The sequence below is a fragment of the Dendrobates tinctorius genome, unplaced genomic scaffold, assembly GCF_039654945.1.
Source record: "Dendrobates tinctorius isolate UK_male_01 unplaced genomic scaffold, ASM3965494v1 ptg000129l, whole genome shotgun sequence".
Taxonomy (NCBI): domain Eukaryota; kingdom Metazoa; phylum Chordata; class Amphibia; order Anura; family Dendrobatidae; genus Dendrobates; species Dendrobates tinctorius.
The window spans coordinates 5,124,531-5,141,670 of NW_027361797.1; positions in this window are offsets into that span (position 1 = coordinate 5,124,531).

A 17,140-nucleotide genomic window follows, 5' to 3' on the forward strand; every position below is an offset into this window, starting at 1 on the left:
TCATTTCTGGCTTTCCTAGTATTTTACCATTTGCTGTGTGATGTATAAAAACTGAAATATTTCTCAGCCTATGTACATAACCTTACATTTATCTTCATTAAACTTAATTTGACTTTTCTTTTCCATAGCTTCCAAGTGCCACAAAATCCCTCTGTATTATTAAACTATTCTCTTCTGTGTCAATGACGATATAAAGATTAGTATTAGCCCTAATTTACATTGTAAATTGTCTTCAAGGTCATTAATAACTATATTATCAACATACAGGGCCCCATAGTGACCGCTTTAATGGCCCCTGTTTACTCTTTTCCAATCTTACTTTAATAAGTACCATTATTTGAAACCCAATGTTTTCAGCATTGCTTTAGACACCTGCCCTTAACCCCTTACCTACAATGGACGTAATATTCCGTCCATGTGACCCTGGACCTAAATTACCATGGATGGAATATTACGTCACAGCGATCAGCAGCGCCCACGTGGTGAGCGCCACTGATCGCGGCCGGGTGTCAGCTGATTATCACAGCTGACACCCGGCACAATGTGTCAGGGGCGGTCACGGACCGCCCCCGACACGTTAACCCCTTGCACACCGCGATAAAACACGATCGCGGTGTACCGGGGGTTAAAGGGAAGCATCGGCAGGGAGGGGGCTCCCTCCGTGCTTCCCTGAGCTCCCCACGGCAGCGCAATGTGCAGCGCTGCTGCGGGGGGCTCCTTTCCTGCAGGTCCCCGGATCCAATATGGCGGCAGGGATCTCCGGGGGCCTGCAGGAAGCTGGCTTCCTCAGTGCGTGCAAAGCGCAGGCATGAGGAAGCCTTCTGGACTGCCTGTGACAGATCGCTGATGTGACAGATCAGTGATCTGTGATGTGACAGATCAGTGATCTGTAATGTGACAGATCAGCGATCTGTCACAGGACAGTTATGTCCCCCCTGGGACATTGTAATAAAGTAAATAAAAAAAAAAGTGTAAAAATAGTTTAAAAAAAAAAAAAAAAAAAAAAATATCGCTAAATAAATTAAAAAAAAAAAAAAAAAATATTCCCCAATAAATTCATTTTTTGGAAATAAAAAAAACAAAACAATAAAAGTACACATATTTGGTATCGCCGTGTCCGTAATGACCCACCCTATAAAACTGTCCCAATAGTTAACCCCTTAAGCGAACCCCTTACAAAATAAAAAATGAAGCAAAAAATAATGATTTATTATCATACCGCCGAACAAAAAGTGCAATAACGCGCGATCAAAAAGACGTATATAAATATCAATGGAACCGCTGAAAACATCATCTTGTCCCGCTAAAAACAAGCTGCCCCACAGCATCATCAGCGAAAAAATAAAAAAGTTATAGCTCGCAGAATAAAGTGATGCAAAAATAATTATTTTTTATATAAAATTGTTTTCATTGCATAAAAGCGCCAAAACATAAAAAAAGACCTAAATGAGGTATCGCTGTAACCATACTGACCCAAAGAATAAAACTGCCTTATAAATTTTACCGCAACAGCGTAAACGCACCACCCTAAAGAAATTCATGAAACGCTGGTTTTTGTAAATTCTGCGTCCCAAAAAACAAAATAAAAAGCGATCAAAAAATGTCACGTGCCCGAAAATGGAACCAATGAAAACATCAACTCGTCCCGCAAAAAATAAGACCTCACATGACTCGGTGGGTCAAAATATGGAAAAATTATAGCTCTCAATATGTGGTGATGCAAAAACTATTTTTACAATAAAAAGTGTATTTTAGCATGCGACAGCCACCAAACATAAAAACCGCGAAGAATAGTAAATCAAACCCCCTGTTATCACCCCCTTAGTTAGGGAAAAATAATAAAATTAAAAGAAAATTTATTTATTTCCATTTTCCCATTAGGGTTAGGGTTAGGGGTGTGTTGGGGTTAGGGTTGGAGTTAGAATTAGGGGTTTCCACTGTTTGGGCACATCAGGTGCTCTCCAAATGCAACATGGCGTCTGATCTCAATTCCGGCCAATTCTGCGTTGAAAAAGTCAAATGGTGCTCCTTCCAAACTCTGCCATGTGCCCAAACAGTGTTTTACCCCCACATATGGGGCATCAGCCTACTCAGGACAAATTGCAAAACAACTTTTGGGGTCCAATTTCTCCTGTTACCCTTAGGAAAATAAAAAATTGGGGACAAATATATCATTTTTGTGGAAAAAAACGATTTTTTTTATTTTCACGCCCGGGCATTATAAACTTCTGTGAAGCCCTTGGGGGTTCAAAGTGCTCACCACACATCTAGATAAGTTCCATGGGGGGTCTAGTTTCCAAAATGGGGTCATTTGTGGGGAGTTTCCACTGTTTAGGTACATCAGGGGCTCTCCAAAAGCAACATGACACCCGCAGACCATTCCATCAAAGTCTGCATTCCAAAACGTCACTACTTCCCTTCCGAGCCCCGACATGTGCCCATACAGTAGTTTTCTCCCACATATGGGGTGTCAGCATACTCAGGACAAATTGGACAACAACTTTTGGGGTCCAATTTCTCCTGGTACCATTGGGAAAATAAAAAAGTTGGTGACTAAAAGATCATGTTTGTGGAAAAAATACGATTTTTTTATTTTCACGCCCAGGCATTATAAACTTCTGTAAAGCACTGGGGGGTTCAAAGTTCTCACCACACATCTAGATAAGTTCCTTGGGGGGTCTAGTTTCCAAAATGGTGTCATTTGTGGGGGGTTTCCACTGTTTTGGTACATCAGGGGCTTTCCAAACGCGACATGGTGTCCGATCTCAATTCCAGCCAAAAACGTCAAATGGCGCTGCTTCCCTTCCGAGCTCTGCCATGCGCCCAAATAGTGGTTTACCCCCACATGTGGGTTATCAGCGTACTCAGCACAAATTGCATAATAACTTTTAGGGTCCTGTTACCCTTGGTAAAATGAAAATTGGGGGTGAAAAGATCATTTTTGTGGAAAAAATATGATTTTTTAATTGTACCGCTGTACGTTATAAACTTCTGTGAAGCCCCTGTGGGTTCAAAGTTCTCACCACACATCTAGATAAGTTCCTTGGGGGGTCTAGTTTCCAAAATGGGGTCACTTGTGGGGGGTTTCCACTGTTTAGGCACATCAGGGGCTCTCCAAACGCGTCATGGTGTCCGATCTGAATTCCAACCACTTTTGCATTGAAAAAGTCAAACAGCGCTCCTTCCCTTCTGAGTTCTGCCATGCGCCGAAACAGTGATTCCCCCCCACATATCGGGTATCAGCACACTCAAGAAAAATTGCACAATAACTTTTGCAGTCCAATTTCTCCTGTTACCCTTGGTAAAATAAAAAAATTGAACCTGAAATATTTTTTTTGTGAAAAAAAGTTAAATGTTAATTTTTTTTTAAATATTCAAAAATATTCCTGTGACGCACCTAAAGGGTTAATAAACTTCTTGTATGTGGTTTTGAGCACCTTAAGGGGTGCAGTTTTTAGAATGGTGTCACTTTTGGGTATTTTCTATCATATACACCCCGCAAAGTGGCTTCAAATGTGATGTGGTCCGTAAAAATAAGATGGTGTTGCAAAAATGAGAAAATCGCTGGTCAAATTTTAACCCTTATAACTTACTAACAAAAAAAAATTTTGGTTCCAAAATTGTGCTGATGTAAAGTAAACATGTGGGAAATGTTATTTATTAAGTTTTGTGTGCCATATCTCTGTGATTTAAGGGCATAAAAACTCAAATTTGGAATATTGCGAAATTTTAAAAATTTTCGCCAAATTTCCATTTTTTTCACAAATAAACGCAAGTTATTTGAATGAAATTTTACCACTAACATGAAGTACAATATGTCACGAGAAAACAATGTCAAAATCACCAGGATCCATGGAAGCGTTTCAGAATTATTACCTCATAAAGGGACAGTGGTCAGAATTGTAAAAATTGGCCCGGGAGTTAACGTGCAAACCACCCTTGTTAGTGAAGGGGTTAAATATCATCTTCCACTAGTCCTAGCATGTTAAACTAGCCACTTCATGGAATTGTGGCTGCAGAGCAGAATAAAATGTCTTTATTTTTTAACATTTTTATCTCCTTTTCAGAAATATTATTTTTTAAATTTTAGGCTATAATTTATGAAATTCCAAATGGCCATTGTCAGAATTTTTTCTGGGGGTGTATACGTCTCCCCCATCATGTTTTTACCAATCAAAAGCAGACACTCAATGGGGGTGGGGGTAAGAAGCATTACAGTAGAGTTGAGCTTTGCCTCAGTACAAACACTTCTGAAGCCTCAGTGTTGTGAGCTCTGATGTACCCCCTCTCCCCACAATGACTACAGTTAGCTGAAAGCTGAAGTGTTAGTAACTACACACATCTCTGCTCTACTCCTGTTAATTTGCAATCACACACAGCTTTGCAGCGAGATTGTTTAGATCAGAGCTGTCTGTCATGACATGTCTGACAAGGAAGAAAGCCTGTTCAAAGTTAGTTAGGGTTTCTTTTTCTACTGTAAATTGGTCTCCTACTATCATAAATTATAATCTAAGCTCAACAAGTGGATATCTCTGTAATCTAGATGAGAGACTAAAAAGAAAAAAATGTGTTTTATTAAGCTTTGCAGCCTCTATTGCACATGCAGACAGTTTAAAATGCTACATTTGCAGACTATAAACATTTTTAATAATGATACAGAGCTACATTTCTCCCCAAAAATCTGAAGAAAAATTATAATGGATAAGCAGATCTAGCTTTTTAAACTTAACACACTACATATTAACACACAACAGTTTTGTCCTGTGTCAACTAAAATTATGACCTTAATCAGCACCAGATCTGCAGTCCAAAAATTGCTATATAACCCCCTGACTCCCTCTGTATACTCCCCAAAAAAACTTTTTAAATTCTCCAGCACTGTATATTAATCCTTTTGGTCCGATCCAATGGGCATGGTTTCTGCTTTCTCCATCCCTCCTCACGGCTACTCCAAGCCTCCTCCCAGCCGTTCTCCTGCTGTAATTGATGTGGATGATGCCTTCTGAGTCATCCACATAGCCTGGCAAAATCTTTTGCCTGTGCAGAGAAATCATCGACTTGTGCCTGTGAACTATGCTCTGCCCTATTGCAGGCAGAGCTTAAATCAATTAAGCAAAATGGAAAGGACTATGCATAAATTTTAGGATCACCACACAAGATACCAATATATATGACAAAATATATTTTATTGTTTACAGAACCAAAAAAAACACACAATTAAAAACACTTAAAAAATCCAAGGGGCTGAAACAGATGTAGTCGCCACAATACAATGTAAGATGGTCACAGTAATAATATGGCCACTGGCTGCTAGTAATTAAATATTACACAAAAAAATATAGTATACAGATATGCTGCTAATATAGGCCCACAAATGTCAAAAGCTGAGATCACATTTCTTAAGGGAGTAAACAAACCCAAATCGAGCCCTAATATGTAGTAAACTCCTAAATGCTGGATGGAAGAATAACAGTACAAAAAACTGCTTTGTCTGCAAGCAGTCAGGCAGAATGATACATCACCACAGACCAGTCCAGTCAGAGAGGAGTCAGTGTCGCCCCGTCATCTATATGCAGCAGTCAAGCAGCCAGAGTGGTGTAGGAGGACCCACGCGTTCCAACACTAAAGGTGCCCGCTTAGCCTCCTTTTTATAGGCAGAGCTTAAATCATAACTGTGCATTTACGTTTTCACCTCCCACCCCCCGAGGAATCTTGTATGTATACTTGTTTGTATGCCTGGCTGCTTGTGCTTTGATATCTCAAATAAAACTGTTATATTTTTAGTGGATTCTTCGACTATGTTTTTTTGTGCTATAGACTACATATGTATAGTAATGTGCCTCTAAGTTAGTGCTAATTTTCAAATGAAAGCAGCCCTACTATCAAAATTTTTATTCTTTCAATGTATTGTAATCATCACATTTTATATAACTGTGTACTTACTAGAGATGAGCGACTTTGCCTTTTTTCAGGTCGAGTCAGGTTTCACAAACGAAATCGGCCGATTATTGTGAAAAGTCGAAGTCCGACTGAAACATGAAACCCAACGTAAGTCAATGGGGAAGAAAAGTCGGCAGTGAGTGGTGGACAGGAAACACACCTACAGTGCCCATTTTAATGCCAAAAACATCAATTTTTATTACTTAAGCTTGTCAACCTTAATTTGCTTTATAATAATAGTTAGGCATTGAAAACTGGGGGATACTTGGCTAAAGTTGTGGGGGGGGTAGTGCTGGCTCCAGATTTTCGTGGGCCCAGGGCCAAAGAGTGTCACTGGGCTCCTTTAACACATGACACAATTCATGATCCTTTGATACGGCAGAGAAATAGCGGTACAGTACAATGAAAAATACTTCAATTCTTACATCACATGACTGATATCCATTTTAAATTCTCCAATAGCTCCAAAACCAGACAGTATATTCCTCCCTACAGTATTATGGCCACGGCATAGTGCACCATACAGAGTAATGAGGCCCATATATTTCTCCATACAGAATCATTGGTCCCATATAATGTTCTATACAGTATATGATGAGCTCCACATAATGCTGCAGTATATGTTGCTCACCATGGATGTAGCTCCAGTGTCTTATGGGCCCAAATAATGCTCCATATATAAAGGGCCCCATTTCTAATGCTCCAGTGTATAATGGGCCCTGTAAATGCTGCTCCAGTGACTGATGTCCACCTTTGGAATGCTCCAGTGTATGGTGGGCCCCAGATATCATTCTCGAGAGTATTGTGCTCCTCAAAAATTGCTCCCAACCTTTAAAACAATTAAATAAGTCTCCTCGCTAGGGAATCCCTGTACTATGGACTCCTCTTCGCCCCATCTTCCATCTCTCTGCACTTGGACTGTTTAGGCAGAGGGCGTACAGACGTGATGTCATCGCGCTCTTTGACCAGAATGTCACTGTCAGGAAAAGTGTTTGGTTTCTGGGGGCAGTATGGCTGCAAAGCTGAACCTTAAAGGAATGTCCAGAAGGGCACCACCAGGAGTGGAGCCTGCGGCTTAATTGGACTCAACACGGGCAATCTCAACCATGCCATTCACAAAAAAGCTGCACAGATTGCAAGCTTCATTCCATTAACGAACGAGACTCAGGCATGCCCCCGCGGTCCGCGTGCAGCTTACTAGAGGGACACGCGAGGCTCTGGCACGCGAGATCGGCCAATAACAGGTCTGTCATGCCCTTACATGTCCGGGGCTGCACGCGTGCTACAATGAAAGGACCAGCGTGTATCACTTACAGGTGCGGATATCACGCTGAAACCCGTTAGTGATGGGGATCTGGGAATACAATTCTTCCCCGCGAACAAGCATTTCCCAGTAAGTGCAGGTCAACCGTAATTCCGGAATTAGGCCTAAACGGCATTCCAGAAAGAATGTGAAAAAATTAAGTGTCCAAACCACAGGTGTTGTAGCTTGCTTAACAGCTGAGCTCCTCTGCTGAGTAGCACACAGTTCTTACATAAACAGGCGGCATAGCTTGGTTCACGGGTGGCCAACTCTGCTGAGTAGCATAAACAGTTACTGGGCCCAAAGTATTAAGTGGTGTAAATGCAGTCAAAAACTGGTTCTTTCATAAACAGGCGGCATAGCTCTGTTCACTGGTGGGCTCCTCTTCTGAGTAGCATACACAGTTACTAGGCCCAAAAGGATTTTCAGTACAATATGCGGTAAAAAATTATTAGAAACACACACGGTGTAGCTCCTTCACAGGTGTACTACACCGCTGGCTACCAGACACCGCTACTATGCCCTAAAACTGTCTATTATCATTGAAAACTATTATTAATGTAAAAAAAGATACTCTTTTGTTTAACGAAACGTTCTCGAACAGCCAAATTTTAATCAAAGTGTTGTAGTTCGACGAACGGATCTAACACCGCCCAAAACAGCTAGAATTTGAACTTGGCCAACAGTTTCACTCAAACACCAGTCATCTGTAATCAGGAGGCAGACTCAGATGGTCTCAGGCACAGTATGGATTCGACAAGATTGCAGAAAGTTGAGAAGGGGTACAGTATCACCGGATAACAGGTATAGATAACATAGTTTAAACATTTAAAATCTCCGTGCTTATTTCCGGAGTACGACAAAGACACTCACAGCCTCAGTATGGATTAGACAACAAACTAAAAAGTAGAAAAAAGGAAATGTTTTTGAAGCGTACACCAGTATACACTGTTGGGGTATTTTTAAATCTTCATATATATTTCTGTCTCTGTAAGACAGTCAAGACTCTCCGCAAGAGGAAACGAGATGGATAAAAGTACAGACATAAAGTCGAGTGATTGCAGAAATTTAGGAGTTACTAATCAGGGGAAAAACTCCCGGGAGAATTCTCAGAGGCGATGCTGACCCTCAATTACTTTGTCTGTGGAGACAGCAAAAACAGTTCTTTGTGAAGAAAGGGTTGCTGTATCGCAGTACCGTTGATCCCATCATCGTTACTAATCTCCATCAAATTTTGATCACAGGGAGAGATGTAGACATGGTCCTCACTGCCTATCATGATCTGTCAGGTAACTTTGGAGTGCAAAAGACAGAAGCCACAGGCTGTAGGCGATTCTATTGGATTGACATGAGAGGGCACATTTAAAAATGTGGGTAGGAATGTCACACGTCTGTGAGTAGGAAAACTGTGAAAGCTGATGATAAACCACCACTGCATCTCAGTGTAAGTCGACATCCATAAGAAATGGAAGCCATTGATCATCTGAAGCTAGAGCCTGGCCAGCAGGACAGGCCAAAGCTACGTCTTAACCATCATCTATCAGTTCACCAAATTTGTAGTGGCAGTCCCAGGGAAGGATTTGACAGCCCAGACTACACAGCGGAGGAGCAGGGAGAGGTAAATATTGCAAATGCTGGGGCCCTGCCCAAGCAAGGGGGCCCACTCGTGGGCGTCGGTACTGGCACTGGGCCCCTCATAGTACGCCGGTATGTCTGAGGGCGTGTGTGCACCCCCACCATCAGAGACACATGATTGCACTATGAGGGACCCTGTGCCAGTGCCGGCGCCCAAGAGTTGGCCCACCCACCTGTCCAGGGCAATGGCACTCGCAAGGTTGCGTGCACTAGGTGGTGACCCTGGCCATGGGGGGGAGGTAGCCCAGTTAGGGAGGTTTAAAAAATGGCATATGTTGATGTTGGACATTCAGCAGCTGCAAATGGAGGAATTGGAGAAGTCCGAGGAAGAGGAGGACAAAAGTGAGCAACCTATGTGTCATCAGGGGAAGGTGGGACAAAATCCTTTGAAACCCATGCATGGTTCATTTTAATGAAGGTTAGATCATCAACATTTTGGGTCAACAGATGGGTCCTTTTTTCTGTCAGGATTGAGCCAGCAGCACTGAAGACTCTTTCCGATAGCACACAAGCAGCAGGGCAAGCGAGCTCCTGTAAGGCATATTGTGCCAATTCAGGCCAGGCGTCCAGTTTATGTCAGGTTCCTGTCAGTGCCGGCGTGCAGCCTCCTCTGAGCAGGGACTCACCTGCACTGTAGGGTGCTCGGAGTCAGGTACAGCCGGAAAGTACACGGAAAGTACAGATACACAGGACCTGTGGATGCTGAAGTTTAGCAAGCAGTCACAGGACCTATGGTCATGTGACTGCAAGGGGGCAGGGCTTAGCATCCTGCTTTCAGAGATGGAAGGACACTATACAGAAATACTCAGAGTCAGGCAAAACGGAGGTCATACACAGAGATATCAGTAAAGTACCAGGGATGAGACAGAACGGATAGTCAGGGCCAAGCAGAAGTCAAAACCAAACAGACATAGAAGGTACCAAGCAGAATCCAAAGCAATTTCCAGAGAACAGACCAAGTCATACACAGAGAATCAAGCAACCAGAACACAGCACAAAACACACTCAGGGGTTACCACACTATGCCAAGGGCGAAAGTATAACTGACGGGGGATGGGAGCTTCCTGAGGCTATAAGAAGCTTTCCCAGAACCAATGAGAGGCCACAATAATAGGTCCCAGGTGTGCAGGTAAGAGTCTGCACTGAGATCAAAACATTCACCCCAGAAGTGCCGGTCACCCAGCACTGGTATCATGACAGTTTAGAGGCCCAATAGTCAAAGGGGAATGACCTGTGAGGGAGAACATTGATATGGGACGAGAAGTAGTTTGTAACCATAGTTGACAACTGCTGTCTCCTGTCACTTTCAATCAATGCAGTATTACCAGTCGTGTAAGCGGGACTTGAAAAATCAGTCCACAACATGGTCATGAAACCCCTGTCTCCAATGCCACTTCTGATGTGTGCACCACGAACACCTCTTTCATGTTGCCCCCTACGGCTCGTTGGAGAATCTTCACCGCTGCTGTGTGCTGGGAATGCCTCAAACAAACAGTTTACCAGAGTTGCTTGTTTGTTAGCCAATATTAGGTCAAGGTTCTCCTGTGGCATGATGTTTTGGAATTTGCCTTTATAGCGTGGATCCAGGATGCTGGCCAACCAGTAGTCATCATCGTTCATCATTTTGACAATGCGGGGGTCCCTTTTTAGGATCTGCAAGGCATAATCTGACATGTGGGCCAATGTTCCAGGTGTCAATGATGCACTGCGAGTGCTGGGTGGAGGAGCACTTTCTGGCAAATCCACATCCCTCCAGTCACGCACAAACCCTGTACCAGACCTTGCCACGCCAACATTTTCTCTTGCCCCACGAGCTGCATCCTCCTCCCCTAAATAATCATCCCCATCATCATCCTCCTCTTCCTCTTCTTCCTCCACCTCGTCCAGGAGAGGTCCCGGAGCAGACAATGGCTGACTGTCATCAAGGCTTCCCTCCTCTTCGGGTGCAGACACCTGCTCCTTAATGTGCATCAAAGTTTGCATGAGCAGACGCATAAGTGGGATGCTCATGCTTATGATGGCGTCATCTGCGCTTACCAGTCGTGTGCATTCCTCAAAGCACTGAAGGACTTTACAGAGGTCTTTCAGCTTCGACCACTGCACACCCGACAACTCCATGTCGGCCCTCAAAGTGTCTGGCCGTGTATCATCCCACAAATGCATTACAGCCTGACTCTGTTCGCACAGCCTCTGAACCATGTGCAGGGTGGAGATCCACCTTGATGCAACGTCGATAATTAGGCGGTGCTTGGGAAGTTGGAGCAATTGCTGCAGCTTCTGCATACGACTGGAGTGTACAGGCGACCGGCGGATGTGCGAGCACAGTCTTTGGACCTTTTGGAGCAGGCCTGTTAACTCCAGATAATTATTGAGGAAGCACTGCACCACCAGGTTCAAGGTATGTGTTGTAGTTTTGAAAGGGCTATGGCTGCCACAAAATTCCGGCCGTTATCACTAACTACCTTGCCTCAAGATGTAGATTGCCTAGCCATGACTCAGTTTGTCGCTGCAAGTAGTCGGCCAGTACTTCCGCGGTGTGTTTGTCACCCAAACACATCATCTTCAACACAGCCTGCTGACGCTTACCACTAGCAGTTCGATAGTGGGACACCGAGTGTGCAACACTGGCAGCTGCAGATGGAGTGCTCGTGCGACTGCGCTCTGTGGATGAGCTTTTGCTTCTGGAGGAGGGTCGAATGCCTACACCCAACTGTTTCCTATACCATGGGCTAGGCAGCACTGTCCCACCGCCGCTGTCCCCTGTGGAGCCTGCATCCACCATATTAACCCAGTGCACAGTGATGGACACATAACGGCCCTGGCCATGCCTACTGGACCATGCATCTGTTGTGAGATGCACCTTTCCACTCACTGATTGCTTGAGTGCATGGACAATGCGGTCTTTCACATGAAGATGGAGGGCTGGGATGGCTTTGCGAGAAAAGTAGTGCCAACTGGGTAGGTCATAGCGTGGTACTGCGTAGGCCATGAGTTCGCGGAAAGCTTCACTTTCAAACAACCGGTAGGGCATCATCTCTAACGAGATTAGTTTGGCAATGTGGGCGTTCAAACCCAGTGTACGCGGATGAGAGGATGAGTACTTTCTTGTCCTACTCATAGTCTCTGGTAGGGCGAGCTGGACTTGAGAGCTGCATATGGTGGAAATAGCGGTGGACATGGTGGACTGAGAGAGGGTTGATGATGGTGATGGAGTTGGTGTTCTTTCTGATGGCCTAGATTCAGTCTTTCGTAGCAATAACATTGTGATTCCCTGACTGCTTTGGCCTTGCGACGACACCTCAACATTTGCTGCTGGTGGTGTGCTAACCGGTGGGCTTATAGTGGGGGAAATGATGTAGCATTGCTGACTGCCTTCATTGGGAGCAGTTGCACATGTGGTACATGAGGTTTGGTAGTCCGTCCACGCTTGCAAGTGCATGGTGGTTAAATGTCTAAGCATACTTCTGGTATTCAAATTTCTCAGGTTTTTCCCTCTGCTAAAGGTCTTTGCGCACTTCTTACAGATAACCTTTGCCTGATCATTAGGATTTTGTTAAAAAAGTGCCACACTGCACTCTTCCTACCATGGAAGACATTTTGAGGCATTGCACGCTGTGCTAATTTGACCGTCTGGCCTAGCTGTCCTGCAACTCTTTTGGTTTTTGTAACCCTTTTTGGACTGCTACGGGCCTGCCAGATAACAGCTGTTGCGATGTTGATGCCTGCTGCGGATGCTCCTCCTCCTCTTCTGAGCTATTGGCAGCGGCACCCTCTTCCCCCGATGGATGCCAATCTGGGTCAACAGCTGGGTCATCCATCACCTCCTCTTCAATGTCATGTGCACCTTCCTCTGTGTCACCATGTAAGGTGGTATAGTATGCGTGAAGGGGCACCTGAGTTTCATCAGGGTCAGATTCTGGCTCAGTACACTGCGAGGGCAATGTAGTGCTCTGAGTGAATGTGCTAGCAGATAAATCTAGCAGTGGCTGCGCATCAGTGCACTCCATGTCAGATTCTTCTTGGACTGGGTAATTCACGATTTGACTTGATAACCCAGGCATGGTATGTGAAAAGAGCTCCATGGAGTAATCTGTAGTGTGGCCTGCCGCATCCTTTACTTTTGGTAGGGGTGAAGGACACAAGGAAAGGTGTGGTTCCTGACCATGAACCTCCAATGACGACTCAGTGCTTTTATTTTTTGAAAGTTCAGAAGAGGAGGCGATAGAGCTGGAGGCTGTGTCAGCAATGTAAGCCAAAACTTGTTCCTGAAGCTCTGGCTTTGAAAGCGGTTTACCTACTCCCTGAAAAGGGAGCCTTCGAGGCCTTGTGGAGCCAGACGATGACGCAGGCTCAACACCTCCTGCATTAGGTGCTATTGTGCTTTTGCCACTACCAGCAGATCCACCACCACCACCATCATTACCAGCTGGCAACCCACACCCACTTCCACGGCCTCTTCCAACACACTTCTTCATTTTTGGAAAAATGTACCCAAAATACCACCAGCAATACTGTAAAACAAGGTACAAGGTGTATTTAATATTGAGGAGAATTTGAATCTCCCTACAGACTTGAGGACACTGAACTATTATCTCAGGCCAAGTGTAGATTACACCTCAATATAACAGGCTGAAATTGGATGGTGTATAAAATGTCTATATAGGACTGGGGAGAATTGGAATCTCCCTACAGACTTGAGGACACTGAACTATTATCTCAGGCCCAGTGTAGATTACACCTCAATATAATAGGCTGAAATTGGAAGGTGTATAAAATGTCTATATAGGACTGGGGAGAATTGGAATCTCCCTAGAGATTTTAGCAAGCTGACAATGATGCTCTCAGTTCCAAGTATGGCAGCAGGCAGCCTAATAAGCAGCACTGCTGCACACAAAAGTGTGGAAAAATGAACACTTGGTAACTGGGCAAAAAAGAGGATGAAAAGTATTTTTGCTTTTAAAAAAGCAGTTTGCACAGCAGTGTGCAAACAGCAATGCAGCTATCAGGGAGCCTTATAAGGCAGCCTAATAACCAACAGAGATGATGCACCATAATATAGCCTGCCCTTTCACTGCAAACTAACTGGTGTGTTGTACAGGCAAAATCGCTAGCAGCAGAAGCAGTTTTTTTTATCTTCTTCCCTGCCTAATGCTCTCCCTACAGAATCAGCAGCAGCAGCTCTCCCTATTCTGAGATCAGCAGAAGTAAGATGGCGGTCGGCGTGCACGCCCTTTTATAGCCCATGTGATGCCACACAAAGCAAGCCAATCACTTGCATGCCCTTCTCAAAGATGGTGGTGACCGCTGCCTATGTCATCGCATTGCCCAAAGTGTGCGTCTTCCATCATTGGCTGAAAAAGGGCGCTGAAGCATCATTTGAAACGCGACTTTGGCGCCATGGTCACCGACCTCGTGGCCGACCTCACGCTATGGTCAAGTTTTGTTTCATGAAACCCGACTTTTGCGAAAGTCGGCGACTTTTGAAATTGACCGACCCGTTTCGCTCAACTCTAGTACTTACAATTGATCATTTTGTCTTCCTACCCAGATAATTCTTCACTTTTCTCTGCTCTATGTAGACACAGGAAATCTTTGCTCCCCTACATGATTCATTCCCCTCTTCAACTCCTGAGTCAACTATTCTGCTCCTCTCCCCTTACATAAACTTTTGCAGTGACTCATGACTTTTGCAGAGAAAATTGACATCCTGCTTCTACAAAGAGCTTGAAAGGATTCAGCTAGCAATTTTTTAATCATGTGATGTCAATGACATAATATAAAACAGAAAAAATCAACTGGGTAGAAAAGCAAAATGAGCAATCGTAAGTACATAGTGCTATATAACATGTTGTCGGCAATACATAAACAGGATAAAAACGCTGATAGGAGTGCTTCTTTAAGCAGGATTAATCTGTCAGGGCTTCTATTCCCCCAGATTAATTCTGCCTCAGTACCTTTAATAGTGCCATCTCTCCATGACTGATGTCTTCTTCACTGTCCCTCTTAAGCCATCCATGCAGAATATTGTGCAAGAGTTTCTGCAGGGCAGACATGATGGGAACAGTGAGGAAGATGTCAATCATGCAAAATGGATATGATTGCAGGTACAGTTGAGCGACTTTGGTCGGATCGGGTTTCATGAAACAAAATTTGTTTCAGATGACACTGGTCCGAGTAGGGCAAAAAAAGTCGGAGTTTCGTCCGAAACCCGACCCCAATGCAAGTCAATGGGGAATAAAAGTCGGCATTGAGTGGATGAATGTCATCCGCTCAATGCCGACTTTTATTTCCCATTGACTTGCATTGGGGTCGGGTTTCGGATGAAACTCCGACTTTTTTTGCCCTAGTCGGACCAGTTTCATCTGAAACAAATTTTGTTTCATAAAACCCGATCCAACCAAAGTCGCTCAACTCTAATTGCAGGACCTGTAATCTGAGGGAATAGAACTTCGGCAGGCTAGTCTTTCCTAATCTATTTATATAATTGCCTTGTAATGTTTTAATTTCCTGTTCTGTCCAGATGTCATCGTATCCCAGGATTCCAAGCGGAGGAAGTTCACTGACCGCCAAATTGGGACACTTGATTCTGGAAAACACCCATGGAGTAAAAATGAAGTAAGCAGCACTGCACAGTCACATACGAGGTATGTCTACATTCAACAGAAATTGCAAGACAAATTTTGGTGCCATTTAATCTATTTTTCCTTTGTGAAAATGTAAAATTTTGGTCTTAAACTATTTTTGTGGTAAAAAAGTAATTATTTTTTATTCACTGCCCAATGGTATAAAATACTGTGACACACCTGTGGTGTCAGCATGATCATTGCACCCCTAGATGAATTCATTGAGAAGTGTAGTTTGTAAAATTGGGTCTCATGTTGTTCTGGCACCTTGGGGGCTTTGCCAATGTGACATGGACCATCAAAGCAGTCCCTCAAAATCTGAACTCCAATATGGTGCTTCTTCATTTCCAACCTTTCCACTGTACCTCAAAAGTAGTTTTTAACCACATATGGGTATCACTGTACTCATGAAAAATTGCATAAAATTCTTTGGTAATCATTTTGTCCTGTTACCCTCTTGAAAATAAAAAAAATGGAGCCAAATAATATTTTTGTGGGAAAAACGTGATTTTTTTTTCATTTTCACAGCTCAACGTTGCACAGTTCTGTGAAGCATCTGCCAATTTAAGATGCTCACCACACATCAATTTCCTTGAGGGGTCTAGTTTCTAAAATGGTGCCAATTGTCAGGGGTTACCCATAGAGTTGAGCGAAACAGGTCGGTTAAATTCAAAAGTCGACGACTTTAGCTAAGGTCAGGTTTCGCCGATCGAAACCCGACCATAGCGTAAGATCGGCCTTGAGGTCGCCGGGCCGAGCGCCAAAGTCGCGTTTCAAATAATGCTTCAGCGACTTTTCTCAGCCAGTGATGGAGGACGCACACTGTGGGTAACGCGATGACATGGGCAGCGGCCACCACCATCTTAGAGAAGGGCATTGAAGTGATTGGCTGGCTTTGTGTGGCATCACAGTGGCTATAAAAAGCAGTGACCGCCGACTGCCATCTTACTTCTGCCGATCTTAGAATAGGGAGAGGTATTGCTGCTGATTCTGAATAGGGAGAGCATTAGGCAGGGAAGAAGAAAAAAAAAAATTTGCTTCTGCTTATAGCGCTTTTCACTGTACAGTTAGTGTGCAGTAAAAGAGGAGGATTTTTGTTGTGTGCAGCAGCGATGGTGGTGATTAGGCTGCCTTTTAAGGCTACCTGCTAGCTGCATTGCTGTGTGCATACAGCTGTTCAAACTGCTTTTTTCAAAGCACTCCAACTTTTATTATTTTGTTCTGGTCAGTTACCGAGTGCTGATTTTTTCACACACCGTATAGCAGTGTACGCTCCTCACACACCACTACCGTGTACCGGCTGGTATCACGGACAAAAACAAGCTGTGTGTGACTCTGGAAAAAAAAAGAGGAGATTTTCCATTTTTCCAGATCTACACCGTATAAAGCTGTCCGCTTTTCAAACAGTTTCGTATATCTGCTGTTTGATGATGGTCCAAACTTTTCATAGACAGCGTGTGTCACTCCGTATAAAAATAGACAGAGATTTAAAATTTTCCATACATACACCGTATAGCGGTGTACGCTCCTCACACACTATCATGTACCGGCTGGTATCACGGACAAATACAAGCTGTGTGTGACTGGAAAAAAAAAAAAGAGGAGATTTTCCATTTTTCCAGATCTACACCGTATATAG